Source organism: Triticum dicoccoides, chromosome 4B (assembly GCF_002162155.2).
Source record: "Triticum dicoccoides isolate Atlit2015 ecotype Zavitan chromosome 4B, WEW_v2.0, whole genome shotgun sequence".
Classification (NCBI taxonomy): domain Eukaryota; kingdom Viridiplantae; phylum Streptophyta; class Magnoliopsida; order Poales; family Poaceae; genus Triticum; species Triticum dicoccoides.
The window spans coordinates 15,609,026-15,620,457 of NC_041387.1; the positions used below are offsets into that span (position 1 = coordinate 15,609,026).

General features: G+C 43.2%; 1 long non-coding RNA gene across 4 annotated transcripts; it reads right to left on the reverse strand.

The window, feature by feature from the left end:
* Window positions 1–1,040: 1,040 nt before the first annotated feature.
* Window positions 1,041–6,253, reverse strand: LOC119294619. 4 transcript variants are annotated; one of them, XR_005143487.1, is made up of 10 exons: window positions 5,646–6,253; window positions 5,366–5,505; window positions 4,998–5,232; window positions 4,530–4,663; window positions 3,789–3,902; window positions 3,270–3,426; window positions 2,802–2,903; window positions 2,347–2,717; window positions 1,485–1,688; window positions 1,041–1,364 (listed from the first exon to the last, which is right to left on the reverse strand). It is a non-coding gene; the product is annotated as an uncharacterized LOC119294619 (long non-coding RNA). The 4 variants fall into 4 exon arrangements; XR_005143488.1 differs by lacking the exon at window positions 3,789–3,902 and having other exon boundaries at window positions 4,530–4,658; window positions 5,646–6,252; XR_005143489.1 differs by lacking the exon at window positions 3,789–3,902 and having other exon boundaries at window positions 1,041–1,344; window positions 5,646–6,252.
* Window positions 6,254–11,432: the final 5,179 nt, after the last annotated feature.

Consider the following 11,432-nt stretch of genomic DNA (forward strand, 5'->3'; position numbering starts at 1 on the left):
CATAGATGCAGATGTCCTCCTTCGGCTTGGATTGTTTTCAACCAGCTCACGTCCCTCCCGCGCTAGTGTATGGGGAGGCGCGGGAGAAATGCGTCATGTAAAGTTTATGTACTCGGTGGAGGGATGGCTAGAGGATGAGGTGCTGACCGTGACACGAGAGGTGGGCATCTCTAAGCCGGCCAAGATGCGGTGCGTTGTCGGTGTGCCTCATGTGCTCGCCGGCACCAGTGGCGTGCTTGGCTCCCGCATTGGCTTTGGGAAGACTCTTGTTCAGTTGCTCCCTCTAGTTAGGTACTTGGACTGACTCGGGCATTCGGAATCAAATGGTGATAGTGTGGGGCCTATGTTTGATCAGATGGTGGATGTTGTCATATTTCGATGAGGAATCCACCAAGAAGGTTGCGACCTCATCATCCTAGTAGATCTCCTATTCACAGGCGAGTTTGTTCCCTTTACAAACCAATTCTTTCTCACAGGTAACGGCAGATCAGTGATTGTTTTCTGTTTAGTTCTTTGCCTTGTTGGTGAAGGAAGTGAAAACAATATGATCATACAGGGAAAAATCTTCTTCAATGTGGATGTTCTAGAAGATTTTGATATACATATTGGTCAATACATGTATATACAAGTACAGAACCCACTCCATCTTCAGCTATAATATAATGTAACTGCAGTTCGACACTTCTGTTAGAGATGTATGATATGACTACTGCACCTTTGTGGTTTGCACACTTTTTTTTGTTTAATTTGCAAGACCTATGTCGAATTCCTCGAGAATTTAGCTTAGTCTGTTTGCCAATATGATCTATATAGTCGGCTGCATGTGCCTTGCCAATGTCCGTGTAGTTATACTTGTCATGGGATTAATTTATGCAGTTATTACCTGATACCATTTTTTACTCTTGACTTATCCAATTCACTGATCAATTGGTTAGATAGAGAGATGGTTATTTTGCCCATTAATTGCTTAAATAAAGACTAAACCCACAAGTTCACCCTTGAAGTTGAAGTTATAGTTGAATGCCGTGTGTTGCCACATATTTTTTTAGAAATAAATTCATTGATCAAATATCATAGTAATTCACAACGTATATGTGGCATACAGTTTTTGACTACACACTGAGAATATGATATGATAAGTATCGTCTAGGAGCACATGCTCACTGTCTTCACTGGTCTGATGTCCATCATCACTTCTCCTCTGCTCTGATGTCCATAGAAGATGGAGGTCTTGTATCCATGCTCTAGGTTCTGACCACATGAGCATAACGGTGAACTCTCATTTATGTTGCCCCCTTTGACATTCTCCCTCGTGCTCTCTTGCCCTGCCATGTCTAGCGCCGCCTGCCCGCTCACCAACATATCTAACAATTCCTCAAAAGTTCAAGGATGACACAAAATTTAAAACATATGGTGATAACAAATTTAGCCCACGGATTGGAAGGAAAAAATGATTTCCCCCCATGACATGCTGTCCAACTCACCTAGCTCAGAAATGTGTCCAAGATGTCCCAGTGCAGTTTGCTATTGAGAATTGAGATCCTTTCCTTCAACAATCCAAATCAGTCTCTATAAGGATAATTAGAGAAATGCTACTGATGACCCATCTACACAATTGGAAGTGTTCTTTCCTGCTCCTAAACCATGAACCTGAGAGTTATAATTTGCTTCGTGTTCATTCCTTGGTCCTGCATGGAACCAAACATTACTCATAATCAGCTCAAAAAAACATTACCCACAATGCTTTTTTACGCAACTAAAAGAAACATTCAAAGAAAAGTCCGAACAACTTCACTTTAATGAAACAAATTCAGTCAAAAATTTGTTCTCGCTGGCGATCACATCAATATAAAATAGAAAGTATCTTTCAATTTTTAAGTTGTAAGGTGCAGAATGTCATCCTTTGTCGTCTACTTTGATGCCCAATCTGCATACCTTCTTGAAGAAAACTGAATAAATTGTCTAGTCCACACCCTATATCAGCTTCATCGCGCATAGTTGAATAATGCAGTAGAACAGTTGTACTAATGCCAAAAAAATGCAGGGTTCAATTGTCAGAAGTCTCCCTAATGACATGTTATTTATTGTTGTCTTTGCACACACTGAATCTTGTTATTCCACCTGCAGCTAGATGCCTAGATGAACAAATACATATCAGATTTGATTATAGAAGGGATTAATAAGAGGACATCACTAAAACGTGAAAAAATGAAGGTAATATTAGCGTATTTTACCAGAAAATATCATTGTGCAAATTAGCAAACACCTTCCGTGCATAGTGGCTAGAGAGGTGAAAATAATTGAACTGTAACATCATGACATATTGGAGATAAGAACTCAGTTAACCTTTTATGTGGCATCAGCTTCGCATCAGATCAATTCCATGGATAAAAATCAACTTGTTCGTAACGTGGTACTACCCTCTTAGGCTCTCATGCTATTTCTCTTGCCGATGCACGTGATCCCAAATTCAGAGGACGACAGTAAAGGCTTGATCATATCCCGTGGCTGCCCTGATCTGAGTGCAGCCACTACAGTCATCGTGCTGATTCTGCCTTCAAGCATAGCCACAGCGGTCGTAACCAGCGGAGGCGGTTCCAGCACCGTCGCACCGGAGTCAAGATTACCTAGCATGCATGTCACACGCATGGCCCACGGACGCTATGTAGCTACCCGCACCGAAATCACAGGAAACCCAACATAACATGACACACACCCTGCAAGAATAGAGGAATCTAGTGAAGAATCGGCAAATATTAATATATTATAACCCAAGAAGAAACATAACATTTCGAGCTAACCTGAGATATCAAAGACCCCGGAGGTCGATGGGACGATGCGGTCGCGTCCGTCTCCTCGTTGTGGCCAACCTGACGCAGCAGATGAATACAGACCGGCGTTGGCTGCACCAATAAAAGTTTGTATAAACAGGATAATCATAGATCTAATACAACATCAAGGTTCAGGTTTCACGATTGCATTCAGTAAATGAATTCTAGATGTGTTATGACTTATGGCTAATGTGTCATTGTGCAGTCGAAATTACTCGAATGAAATATAAGAAATCAGTTGGTCTTTCACAAACACGATTTTGAGTCAACATTATGTCCACTTTTACAACAGATGGCAAGTCATATCCTAGTTTAAATTGAAGGGCTTCATTAGAACTGAGAGCTTCTTCTAGGATACTTCAGAAGATTTTTCTACTTTTATTTGCATCCAGATAATCGAAAGGTATGGTGACAAGACAACATATTAATTTGGCATACCTTTGGAGAGCAGCTATTGACCTTTCCCTTGAATGCAGAGAATTGCTTAATCTGAAGACCAAAGTGAAGCGGGCTGCTAGAATAACACCTGCCCAAAAATTAGGTGCCCAAAGAGAATCCAGGTACACATTGAGGAATGGCATATCCAACGCATCCGCTGCAAGAAGAAGAGTTCAAGATACATATATATATATATATATATATATATTTCAGATTCCTGACTGATCTTGCTGTATTTATTTTCTATGGAAGCTAGAAAATTTGCTTGTTAGCCAATAAAGAAAGACAGAAGCAAACATGCCCGGTTCCTCTTAAAATAAGCTAAGAAGGAGAAACATGAACCTTAGGTTAGTGTTCAGGCTTAGGTATCGTACATTGGCAACTAACAAAATATGATGTTCCCTTTGGTTGGATACATTTTCTTCCTGCCTAGATTGAGTCAAAATTAGATGATGCATACATTCAGAGTAAAGTACATGTACACATCCAGTGGCACAGGCAAATAAAATAAAGAGCCACCTCTCCAAATCATAGCCTAAATGCCTGATACAATCAAGATCTTCATCGGTCTTCTTCTCAGGCTACATGTAAATCTTCTCTAGTAGTCCTATGAGCATAAACAACTGCTCGAATCTACAAAATTAAGGAGCAATTTGGTAAAGAGACAACCACCTTTACAATGACAGTTTATAATACTATAAGTCAATAAGCGTCCAAGGCAAGTTGTGTGATTTCCAAGCCTTCAGAAATGTAACTGTATTCTACGTGTACAGAAATAATTCTCTCGTGAGGTTGTACCATATAACAAAAATTTTCAGTCACTTGGTTCAGTTATGCAGAGATGGTGTTCTCATTTCCGGTTTCTAGTGGAGACAGAAGAAACAACTTTCTTAGGTTCTCCAAGTAGTATGATTGGTACCAGGCTCTTGTAGGTTCAGCGATGGATGGTTGAAAAAATGCAAACAACACACTCAAGTGATTGTTAGAAAAAACAAGCAACACAAATAGAAGTTCCCTCGGTTAGCAATATATAGTGTACCGCTTAAAAAGAAACTTCGATCATTAACTGAATTTTGTCAATGCTTCAGTTTTAGAAGACTAATTGGTGTTAGGCATTTGAGAAGCTTACCCCAACTGATGCACAGGATTTACAACTATAAGAAGAGATGGTAATACAAATATTCATTCTACTCTAATGCAGAAAAGAACAATAAAATTGGAACATAAGAAGAATGATAAAATGATCACCTACTGACTCACCTGTATGCTATGGATCTTCCGCCTCACAGACTGTTGGCCTTCTTAGTGCACGGCAACGACGCTGCTTCTTCTGCTGCATCCGGTCTTGGGCTCCATGACCTCATAAACCACTGATTACTCCACCACTGGCTGCCCTGCTAGCCTTTAAAATCAACATCTTCCACATTGCGCCAAAGAGGAGCAGAAAACACAGACTGGAAAATTACATATGTATATAGCAGAGGCAAACATATATTCTGCATATATTTTTGAACTCGAGTTTGGGCTCTCAGGGGTATTCTTTCTTCATCCCGACCCACCAGGCTCTCAGTTGCTCTTTTACAAGTAAATACTACATGTTTCGATACAACATTCGGTTTAACCTATTTGGGTTACATATCAACAATATAAGGCAAGACTAAAATGGGAAGCATATTTTAGTACACTGGGAAAGAGTAATATATGAGGAAGTATGGCAAATCATCTTACATTCCGAGGTGAACAATGAACTATATCCACAGCTTCCTGATTGTTCAAGTGCTCCCATAGTTCATCTGATGCAAATATAACAAACTGATATTCTGAACAGTCTATGTTCTTCAATGGATGGTTCGGGACAAAGAATTGGATTATGGAAGGGCCTTGGAATATGGAACCAGGCCAGAAGGGGCTCATGGTTAAATTCCGAACTTTTTAGGTAGGCGTGGCCAATCATTCTGGAAACCTGAATACAAAGAAAAAAACAGAGCACGAGTAGTTATTATGTGAGATATGTGAGAAGACATCGATCTTGGGACTTTGTACAAATGGTATGCTCTTGGCATCGTTAATCCATGAAATGGGGCGCAAATTGAAACCTTTATCAAATAAACTCCTGGCCCAGGTTTACACAAACTCCTGGCCCGGTCTTGTGGCGCCTTGGACCTCCTGACCCTGAGGCAAGCGAGGTCTGAGTTGGTCCTCCAGCCGTCATACACAAAAGCTATGCGGAAATCACCTGTACACATGTGGTCCGACACATGAATGAATCTCCACGAATGAGACGAGCAGGTTAACCCTAAAATCAAATTCTTCGCCCAAAAAATCAATTTGACAAATCCAGCGATGGTAGCAGAGGGGGAGGGCTGGGCATCTTACTCGTGGACGTTGGTCTCAATGACCTGGCAGACGAAGAGGGAGATCATGGAGGTCTTGCCGGCCCCTGACTGGGCCTGGGCGATGACGCCGTGGACGGTGATGATTGGGATGACGGCGCGCTGCTGGATGGATACGCCCTTGACGACGGTTGGATCTGGAGGGGAGGTGACGGTGCACTGCTGGATGGATATGCCCTCGACGACGGCCGGATCTGGAGGGGAGGTGACGGCGCGTGCAGAGGCCACGCCCATCGTGGTGCTGGTGGAGACTGTCAGGCGGCAGTGTCATAGGAGTGGCAGCGCATGGAGAGATGCAGCCGGCAAGGGCATCCATGGCGTGGGGTGGTGCTACATCTCGTGGAGGAGACGGAGTCAGGGAGAGATGTGATGAATAGGAGGGGTTGGCCCTGAGGAGAGATGACCCGACGCGTTCGGTCGGGAGCCTGGCAGCGTGAGCTGCTCCCTCCATCATCGCCGCCGTTTGGAGAGGGGGCGTGGCCGCAGCCGACGCATTCATCGGCCACGACGAGGCAGACGAGCCCGGCGACGGGATTTGATTCGGTGGGCGGCTGCGTCCTAGGGAGGGAGATGAGAGGGGGAATTTGAGGATTTGCCACGCCTTTAATTACACTTTGAGGATTTGCCCCCGTTTACCCTGAAACTGAGGATTTGCCACGCATTTGCTGTAATCTTGAGGATTTGCCCCCGACGAGACGGGCCACAGCAAAATGACCAACAAGCCCTCGTGTTGATCTACGTGAGAGGCAGCCAACCCCGATCGTTCTGTCCCAGATATCACGCTCGTCTGATACGATTTGGGTGGGTGCGGCGAAGGCGACCTCGATCTCCACCACGACGGCGGCGGCGACGACGGCAGCGGCGGCGGCGGCGCCGGCGGCTGCAACCTGGTAAGATGTGCCACTATATGCCATTCCTTCGACCGTCACCTGCTCCCCCAAGGTCGTTGTTCCTCTAGTGCAACATGTCAATACGTCCACCTTTTGCCTTAGTATGAGTCTGAACCAACTCCAAGATTTATCCCTAAAACATAGTTGATCAACAAACTCCAAAAAAATCATCTCCAGATTTTTTGCAAATTCAGAGTCCTGCCATTAGTTTCCACTTGATTGTTAATGTTAAGAAACCTGAAGATAAAATAAAAGCCATTAGGCACCTGTTGAATAAACATGTAAAGAGAATAACAAGTTTGTTGCAGAGCATGTATGGTTGATCTGTGGAGGATGGATGCTATGGATGATGGCCCTAATATGGGTGTTGAGGATATTGCTCTGAAGACACAAAGGTGAGAATGATACTATATCCGCATTTCCGTCAATGAACAACCTAACCGTAAACTTCGAATATTTCACTGTAGGGTGAAGCAGCCTGTTCATGTTAACATTAAAGTTAGAGTTCTTCCATATCGGGCCATGCTTGCTGATGGCGCCGAGGAACAAATGGAGCGGCAGGATATTGAAATGCAGATTAGATGGAAGGGGCTCACTTTAAACAAATTTACATACGACTTGAGCCAATACATACCATGGGGCCCATGGCAGGAGGTGCATCTGTTTGGCTATGATAAGGATTCTGATGAGGAATGCAGACTGTTTAGCACCAAGCAATTGAGAAGCCATTTGCTTGACCATATGTGGGGAGAGGAAGAAAAGGTGAAGATGCTAGTTGAGGTGCATACAAAACCTGCTAAGAAATCTGCAGCGAAGAGAGCTAACAAGCCTACTAAGGAACCAGCTGCTAAGAAACCTAAGAAGGCACCTGTTGAGAAGGCACCTAAAATCCTAAAATCAGCTATGGATGATGTACTATGCAGTGCTACATCATCTGTGGTTGTGGACAATGCGAATGAGGAAGCACTTGAGGTTGTTCAATCAATGGCGAGTCAAACAAGTGCTTTTGTTGACAATGATATTAACTTTGCAACATGTGATGTTGTTCAACCCAATATGCCATCAATTTCTGACATTGCTGAAAGCAATGAGCAATGCGGGTCTTCGGTGGTGTTGGACATAGAACCACCAATTGATTGGAGCCTAATTGAGATTGCTCCTCCAAATGAAGATGAAGTGGATGTTCCAGTTACAGAGGAGAATATGTGTGATTTTCTAGGTATCGAGGAGGATGAGACACATGAAGCACCTTCTTCGCCACCTAGTGAAGATGCGTATCTCACTGATGAGGAGGACCAACAACTATTAACTGAGGCTGCTATTCCTGTTGATGACAAGATAGCTCAAGAGGAGGAGATTGCATATGACAAAGAGAACCCTCATATGTATGTAGGTGCCTTGTTTCCTTCAATGGAAGAGTTCAGGATGGCAATAAAACAATATGCCATTAACAATGAAATTGACATATGGGGATATAAAACAGACAAAAAAAGATATCTCGGACTATGCAGAGGCATCAAGTGTCCATGGAGAATAACTGCTCGTTTAAGGGCTGATGCGAAAACAATAAGGGTACTAAGAACTTTCTTGCTAACAATAACTTCTGTTTCTAGTACTCCAATTCATATTACTTGTCGCAACTTAAGTATGAGTAATATGGATCGGAGGTAGTGATTGATTTTCTTTTATTGAATGCAGTACTATTTCTCATAGGCCATTTGTTTTGTATGGATGCAGGTCACTAAGATGAGTAAGAAACACAAGTGTTCTTCGAGTAGCAGAGTAAAAACCACCATGGCAACACAAGGTTGGGTTGAAGCCAAGGCAATGAGTATACTCCAGAATGATCCTACCATAGGATGTAAAGAACTACAAGAGAAACTCGAAGAAACTTATGACATCACCATTGGTTATGATACAGTTTGGGCGGGTAAATCTAGAGCCGAAAAATAGATTTATGGCACTTTGAAGCAGAGTTTTCAGAATTTGCATAACTTCAAAGCAGAAGTTGAGAAGAGATCTCCAGGGAGCATCGTAGAGGTTGATACCAAGGTAGTAGATGGTAAAGTCCACTTTCACAGATTCTTTATGGCTCTTAAACCTTCCATAGATGGTTTTCTAGCTGGTTGTAGACCATATCTCAGCATAGACTCTACGGCATTGAATGGTAGATGGAGAGGACACTTGGCAGCTTGTACAGCATTAGATGGTCATAACTGGATGTTTCCTGTTGCAATTGGGTTCATTGATGGAGAGACCGAGGAAAACTGGACTTGGTTCATGTCACAACTCAATAGAGCTTTAGGTTCAGTCCCTAACTTAGCTATATGTACAGATGCATGCAAAGGTTTAGAAAATGCTGTCAAAAAGGTTTTTCCTCATGTGGAGCAGAGAGAGTGTTTTAGGCACTTGATGGCAAACTTCACAAAAAAATTCAAAGGTGATGTGTTTGGTAGGATGTGGCCTGCTGCTAGGGCATATAGGCCTGAAGTTTTCTCCCATCATATGCAGAAAGTCTTGGCAGCTAGTAGCCGTGTGCATGAATATTTGTCAACCTATCACAGTTTGAAGTGGATGAGATGCAGTTTCAACGCAGACATCAAGTGTGATTATATAAACAACAATCTGGCCGAGTCTTTTAATAACTGGATAAAAGATTATAAAGACTTGCCTGTTGATGAGCTTGCTGACACATATAGAGAATTGTTGATGAAACTAGTATACAAAAGAAGGAGAATTGGGGAGAAATTGAGGGGAAAGATCATTCCTGCTGTTATTCAACAGATTTTCAATAGGACTAGAGGGCTTGGTCATCTAAAAGTTGGAAAATCAGGTAATGGTAGTTGTGAAGTCAGGGACACAAGCAAAAACAGTCTTAGGCATGTTGTGAAGGTTGACAAACATGAATGCACTTGTTTGGAGTGGCAGCACACCGGAAAGCCTTGTGAGCATGCTCTAGTATTTTTGATGGGGAGGAGAAACCCCAAATGGGTAGACTATGTTCATAATTATTTCTCCTTGGACAAGTTTAGGGCAGCTTATGCAGGTGAGATTGAGCCCATGACAGATAGGAGTCAATGGCCTCATGTGGATGTTGGTTTCGACATGGATGCACCAATTGACAAAGGAAGACCGCCTGGAAGGCCTAGAAAGCAGAGGTACAAGAGTGCCCTCGAAGGTGGAAAAGGTGGTCCAAAAAAGAAAGAACCTAAACAATTGGGCAGCCAAAACAGATGCAAAAGATGCAATGAACTAGGTCACAGACAAGCTGGTTGCCCTTTAAATGGTCCCAAAAAAAGGTAATTATATAACCAATTATATTTTGCATTACTTTTGTCATGTTATGAATTGTTTCCAGTTATATGCATGAGAGCAAGAACATATCCTGCTGAAGATGATGAGCCAGGACCTCAAATTGGTGGTGCTCCTATTGGCACACCCAACAGGCAAATTGGTGGTGCTCCTCTTGGCACACCCAATAGGCAAATGCTTACTATTCCTGCCAGTCTCCATGATAGTCCTAGGCCAGTGACAAGAAGGTAATATACAGTAAAATGATTATTTCATTGCAGTCCAAAGTTGATCTCTCATGTTTACTATTCCACTCTTTATAGGATGCTGGCTATGGCCTTAGATGATGAATCATCAGAGCCAACAGAGATGCCTTCAACCTCGCGTGCGAGAAAGTTGACCCCTAAGAGAAAAAGAACGTAGATCGTGACGTGCTTATGTGGTGAACTAGATGCTATGCCATGTCATTTTTTGGGGCTGAACATGCTATGTCGTGTCCTTTTGTGTCGAACTATGTTTGTTGATTCTTATGTATGGATGTCAGAGTCAGACTATCTATTATTGTAACCAAATGTTTGCACTTGCCATGATTTGTGAAGAAATGTTGTCCAAGTGGTAGCCTGATGATGTACAAATTTTTTGACCAAAAAATCAAACTACCCAGAAAAGGTTGAAACAATTCCAGAAAATAAAGTGTTTTAAATTGAGCATTCTGGGAAAATTTGAGCTCACTTGGCCGAACAGAAATAGATAAACTTAAAAACAGATCATTTCCAGCCTATTTTTGGGTCAAATTTGGCCTAAAATTGAAATTATGCAGGAAACATTGAAACAGTTACTGAAAACCGTGAATTTCTGGGAGAATTTGAGATCATTTGGCGGAGCAGAAATTAGAATATTAAGAAGTACCCAGAATGACAAATCTGAAGCTCACAACTTCAGAAAGTACACAGAACCACAAGTCTGAAGTTCCTTAGATTTGGGAGAGCACGAACCTGTGCAACAGCTCGGGGAAGGCAGAGCCCATTGCGGCAACAGCAAGCTCGGCGAGGGTCAGCAGGAGGAAGCAGCAGCTCGGGGAAGGTTCCACACAGCGAGACCTCGCTGCATCTCACGGACGCACAGCAGCATGCAGCAGCAGCTCGTGGAAGGTTGCGCATAGTGAGGGCGTCGCAAGCTCAAGGAGGCACAACACCACACAGCAGCAGCTCAGGGGAGGACGCCCTTGCCGGTATAGCCGCTGCGAGGTCGCACGACGTACGGCGAGGTTGCAGGGAGGCCATCCAGACGAGGGGAATTTGAGGATTTGCCACGCCTTTAATTATACTTTGAGGATTTGCCCCCGTTTACCCTGTAACTGAGGATTTACCACACATTTGCTGTAATCTTGAGGATTTGCCCTCTGTACACGGTTTGGATCATTTGGCAGATTATAGTATAAATTATGTGACCAAAATGCCCCTGGTCCAAATCAGGATGATTAATCCCAATCGGACATGTACCTTATCTCTTCTTCCTTTTGGCTGTACTCTGTTCGTCTGGATGGCCTCCCTGCAACCTCGCCGTACGTCGTGCGACCTCGCAGCGGC